A 6427-nucleotide genomic window follows, 5' to 3' on the forward strand; every position below is an offset into this window, starting at 1 on the left:
AAGTCCCAGCGGATGTCAGCCGTATAGTTTAAACTTCCGAATCTGACCTGACGGCCAGGGGCGTAGCTTTCGATCTGCTCTAGATGGCCAAGTGAATTGGCCCGCAGTGCGAAGCCGCCAAAGACGAAGATTTGTCCGGGGAGGAAGGTCTCACCCTGGACTGCATCGCTATCGATGATCGTAGGAGCCATCGAGCCTGACGGCGACGACACAGAGGAACTCTCAATGAAAGCATCAATGTCGGTGTCAAAACCGGCGGATCTCGGGTAGGGGGTCCTGAACTGTGCGTCTAGGTCGGATGCTAACAGGAGGCAAGTGACACGAAGTTTTACCCAGGTTCGGGCCCTCTCGATGGAGGTAAAACCCTACGTCCTGCTTGATTAATATTGATGATATGGATAGTACAAGAGTAGATCTACCACGAGATCAGAGAGGCTAAACCCTAAAAGCTAGCCTATGGTATGATTGTTGATGTGTATGTTGTCCTACGGACTAAAACCCTCCGGTTTATATAGACACCGGAGAGGGTTAGGGTTACATAGAGTCGGTTACAATGGTAGGAGATCTGAACATCCATATCGCCAAGCTTGCCTTCCACGTCAAGGAAAGTCCCTTCCGGACACGGGACGGAGTCTTCAATTTTATATCTTCATAGTCCAGGAATCCGGCTGAAGGTATAGTTCGGCTATCCGAACACCTCCTAATCCAGGACTCCCTTAGGGACCAAATCTAGACTCCGCCAAAAATTAAGGGACGAAAAGTATACTTTTTTTTTGCGAGAGGAACTGATAGTACCCTCGGTAGGGTGGCGAGTGTTGCCGCCATTGGGCAGTGATGGTACAGAAAACCGAGAGTACTCTCGGATGGAAATATTGTAAGGCCTTAATGATTATTCGGTGAACCAATCATATAGTCACTGAATGAGTTTACACTCGGATTTTGTATGCATCTTGTAAAAATTGAGAAAGAGTCTACAAACATCATGAATGTTCTCAATGTCTAATTCTGTAATGCATTTGATGCAATGTGATTACGGGTAACATAATAGCAATCTATGTTCCCTTTTTCTTAAATGGTCCAATAAAAGTGAGAAGTATGAGTGGTAGTTCCATAAGTTTAATCTGCTTTAAGCTGTAATGTATTCCCTGCTTGTTGTAACTAGGTTATGCTTGGACAACCTTTCATATGTACTCCCTCTGTTCCTAAATATAAGTCTTTGGAGTGATTCCACTATGAACCACACATGAAGCAAAATAAGTGAATCTATACTTAAAATGCATCTATATACATCCGTATGCGGTTCATAGTGGAATCTCTACATAGACTTATATTTAGGAATGGAGGGAGTATAATGCAGCGTCTGAACAGCTAATCTGCTTTCAACTTTAATGGATTTCCCTACTTGCTGTCACTGATAAGCGACGTTCTCAGTTACATGTGAACCTGTCCTAGCCATTTTACAGAAAAAGTCAGCAGAAGGGGCACCAGCCTACCTGGCACCACAGAGGATTGCCTCAGGCAGCGCGCCATGGGTGCGCCCCAGCCCCTAGTTACACTAGTTATAGTCATGAAATCATGTGGTACTTCAGATGTCGGCGAACTCGTCATCTTTGACTTCATCTACCCACTCAACCTGAGAATAATCCGTGCATTTCATCAAGTCCGTCAGGCCGGTAAGGTCTTCTAGATAGGTTGGTTCATTGATCGCCTGCATCACAAAATCCAGTCCTCTAACTCATGTATTCTCACAATACCTGCCATTTGTTTTGCACGAGATCAAGTGAATGAATAAGCAGTATGGGTTTCAGCAAAATTTAGAAAACATTGTTTCGAATCATATATAGAACTAAAGAGTTTGCTTACCGCGTTGGAACATGCAACGCATCTGCTTGAGGCATATCCCAAGAGGGTTAATAAGTTGTACTGCGATATTGATCCCCGTATCTGGTGCGGCAACAGATCAAATGGACGCTCACTGGTCGCGCCAGAAGTATCTCCTGGAGCATGTATCCTGCATAAGATGGGAATCAACTATCAGTTCACATTGCCTTCTCATCATGAATGCATCTGTCGTCTTACATAGAAACCATATAGTACACGAGTTCATGCTGTCCAGCTTCCAAGTGTTCAGCTGCTTAGCCATCTGGATGATTTAAGATTCTTGCGAAGAGGTCTGCAGCATACCCAGATGCAATGGAGGCCAGTCCAGGTCGTGTTACTGTGCACTGTTGGTCCAGTGTTCGGTTGGAGACTGACTGCATCAAAAGATCATTAAAACATATCATGGTTGTACGTAGTAGATAGCACATTGAGGAAACAAGTGCAACTCAAAAATCTCTGGCAACAAACGTTACATCAACTGGAGCAATAACGTCGTTGCAAAAGTAACAGCCCAGCCTTTGACGGCGAAGAACATCTTCTGCAGACAGCTTAGTTGTGGCAGCAACCACATTTGAAGTTTCAGAATATGTTCCTGGACCAGCTCCGTGTCGCATGGCAAGGTAGCTATCAAATCCTAGGGCTGCAGTAATAGCAATCTGCAGTTTGACATGAGGCATTGGATTTAGAACTTCCAATGTGTATATTATTCAAGAATATGGACATAGTTTACCTTGTTTTCATTCGCACGGAGAAGTGTTGGAAGCCACCTGCTTTCCCTTGTGTCAGTCAACAAGAACACAACATCATGGGTTGCTACTAACTTCTGGAGACGCTTGCAATTATCAAGCACACCAGCTGCTTTCTTACATGACACTGGATGAGGAGCGGCGCACACGTGACCCCCTTGCATCGCCTCCCTGGGCGACGCCAGGGGGCCAAAAAACCAGCGCCGCCAGCAGCCTCCCTCGGCCATTCTCCTGCCGCCACTGCCGCCGGCGAGGTCCGCGGTGGCGGCGGGCCCAGTGCCAAGGCGCTAGGACGGGCGTATCTGTAGCGGGATCCCCTTGAGGTGGCAGGGGCGTCTCTTGTGGTGCGCTCGTGGGCAGTAGGCAGGGCGGCGCTCCTAGCCTGGGCGACGGCGGGCAGCGGTCCAAGACGGCGATGGGCTTCCCTTCGTGCATGGATGGTGGCATCACTTCATGGATGAACTGGTGGATGGCTCTGCCTGAAGATGGGTCGCGGCGGCCGCGGATCTGGCGTCCCGTCCAAATCCACCACGGCGTGGTCTTGGCTGGCCGATGGTGCATGGAGGGACCGGTGAGGGTATGGAGGATCTCTACCAGAGTACCAGTAGCGGCTTACGTCTTCATGGCGAGACTCTGCGCGGTTCTAGCCAGCCACGAGATCAGGACGACACGGCTTCCGGTGAAAATCGCGCCTGACTGCGGTCTTGGCGGACGATGGCGGCATCTCTGATGTCGTTTCCTTCTCGAGGCATCGTTGTTGCAGGTCACGTCAACCTGATCGGGAGGTTCCGGGGGAAACCCTAGATCTGGGTCTACCGGATCGAACGATGTTGACGTTTCGATGTTGTTCTCCTTTCTGGGGGTATCGTTTTGGACCAAGTGTTGGCTGGAGGGGACAAGAGGAGGAGCGGTGTTTCATCTTGTCCATTGATGACGACGGATCTCGGCGGCGTGGCGCAGTGGAGACTCGGCGCCTGATGAGCGGAGATGGACTCACGCAGGAGGGTGACGCTGCCTGGCGTCGTGGTGGCGTCGGTGGCAGCTAGACCGGGCAAGGTTGATGCAGCAGTACAGCTCTGAAGATGGATTGGTGGCAGGTGGCTACGGCGGCCTCATACCCGACAGGCGTCCTGGTTGAGAAGCACGCCGGACTGGTGGGTGCCCATACCCGGTAGGCGTCCTGGTTGGGACCTCAAGTCTTAGATGTTAGGTTTGGCTACGAGGTCTGTTTGGTATTAGGCCTAGACTTTCAGTGCCCCTTCATCAACTAGATAGGAATAACGACGGATGTTGCTTAGCCGGTGGCTTTAGTCTTACTGTTGTATGACTTTGTAAGGTCTTGTGTCAATAATTAATAAAATGACTGTATGCATCGTCCAGATGCAGAGGCCGGGGGCCGTCCTCCTTTTCTAAAAAAAAGATGACACTAGATGCCCTGGCATCGGTATTTCCATTTGAATTCCTTCAGTCTCCTACAAGGCAGAAATTGAGATGAAAATGTTCTAAAAATTTGAAGTACTGTCTTGAGAGGAAGTGAAAACTCACCGCTGATGATTATCTCTCTTTTAGATGCGTGCATATTGCTGTTGCTTTCGGGACATCACGGTCACCAAATGTGTAAAGTGATTGCCTTGCCAACACACCAACACTACCGCTGTCAACCACTGTCAGCTTCCGAACACCATAATCCTGACAAGTTGCTATCCAGCATGATTAACAAGATGTTCTGTGAGTATACTCTATAGTTCAACATAAAAGTAGCATCAACCATAACACTAACCATAAGAATGCGAGCTACATCACACCCAAGAGTTCCAGCACCTAAAATTAGACATCGAACACTAGACAACTTCCCAGAATTTACAGGGAAGCTGACAGGCAATGTCAAACAAGTGTCCAGCTTAATCACATTATTAGAAGCACCTGTAAGGTCCTTCAAATATGTTGGTTGGTTGATGGCTTTCATAATAAAATCCAATCCTTCTCTTCTATATTCAGACAATACCTGCAATGTTTAGGAAGGAGAAGCATCAGAAAATATACAGAACTCTTATAATATACTGTTAGGTGTGCTATAATCTGGAACGTCAAAATCAATAAAAAAAATCTTATAATATAACGCCATGTGTCCTATAATATACTTGCACCACTGGAACATGCAGTACAATCGTTTGAGGAATTGCCTATCACAGTTGATAAAGCACACTCTAGGAGTGATCCTTGCATCTGATGCGGCAATAAACCAAGCCAATGTTCAGTGTCCATACAAGCAATATCTCGTGGAGCATGTATCCTGCAAGAGGTGTGAATTATGATACAATCCTTGAGGCACAATGTACATGGACTGTAAGTTTCCTTTACTTTTAGGGTTGAGGCGCCTATTTACATGGGCTCTTCGGGGATGTAGCACACATTACCCTTCCTTTCCAGTCCAATTAAACTAAATATCAAAACGTGCAAGCAATCAAATCTGGATCTCAAGGACTCAACTTTTCATTCAAGAACACTTAAAAAAAGTTTCAACTCATGACATTAAAATTTCAACTCCAAAGAGGCAAAACAAAAAAGGCATTGGATATGGCAACTTGCTCCTCGGGAAAATATCTGGTGCCAGGACCTGTCGGTGTTCTGGGAACGAGGGTCCTCAGACTTGCCTGCCTGCGGCCCACGGCATGGCCAAGCCAGCAGGCCATACGGCCCATCTTCACCAACAAAGCTTCCAAGACCCTCGCGAGGGTCCAAGCCTCGCGAGGCGGACGACGCAAGACCTCCTCTGGAGTAGCCTAGCCAGGCAGGCTCACGAGGAGCGGAGATATCAAGGCGGGGCAAACCTCATGAGGCTCTCGTGACGTGAGCCATGACGCACGACACCAGGCAGGCGCCAGGCAGGCGCCAGCGCGCGCAACGTCCTTGTTTCCTCTTTGGTGCTAAGGAGGCCAGCGCAGGCGAAGAGTACTGAAGCATCAGGCAAAGGTTGCTATATCGGTGCAACAAGACCAAGACCAGGAGGACGGTAAGACAGAGGTCATCGTGGAGCCCAAGACGGCGTCACCACCAGAGCTTTTCGCAGGCGAAGACCACTTTTGTTAGGATAGCTTGTACTAGTTGTCCCCCTTCAAATTTGCCCTCCGTTGTTGGCTCCCTTCCCGCTCGATATTTGGGAAGAGGACCAGGGCCTATATAAGTAGAGCTAGCCACCATAGTAGGGGGACGGGGGCTGAGCTGAGCTGAGCTGATCGCATCTCATCTCATCTCATCTCATCTCATCGTAGCTTGATCCAATCCGATCGAGAGCCTACTCACAAGAACACCTCAACCTCAGGAGGCTGTTCTTCCCTTGTACTGTTCATCTTTTGCCCTGGAGGCAATCCACCACCACCACCACACTGGAGTAGGGTATTACACCACAACGGTGGCCCGAACTAGTATAAACCTCGTGTGTTTCTGTGTTGCGAGTTCGTTGAGTCCGTCCGCGAGATCTTAGCGTGCTAGGGTGTAAATTGGTGGGAAGGAAAGACTTCGCGTGCACCCCAGTGTTCGAACCTTAAGGGTTTGTCGGAACCCCACATCCGACATTTGGGGCGCCAGGTAGGGGTGCGCCGGAGCTCCTCCTCCATCGACCAGCTCGTCGACGCTCCTCAGCCACGATGTCCGGCGAATCAAGGGTCGGCTCCGACCGCTGGGCAGCCTGGCCAGCCCGGGCAGCGCCGCCTGCCCATGAAGGTCTCGACCCCCCACTCCAGGCGGCACGGGCGCCGCCAAACCCCGCCGAGTGCGGGCAGCACGGCCAGGCATCGTCC

General features: G+C 49.4%; 1 pseudogene; it reads right to left on the reverse strand.

The window, feature by feature from the left end:
• Positions 1 to 1352: 1352 nt before the first annotated feature.
• LOC125537136 lies at positions 1353 to 5869 on the reverse strand (annotated as a pseudogene).
• Positions 5870 to 6427: the final 558 nt, after the last annotated feature.

This window comes from Triticum urartu, chromosome 2 (genome assembly GCF_003073215.2).
Source record: "Triticum urartu cultivar G1812 chromosome 2, Tu2.1, whole genome shotgun sequence".
Taxonomy (NCBI): Eukaryota; Viridiplantae; Streptophyta; class Magnoliopsida; order Poales; family Poaceae; genus Triticum; species Triticum urartu.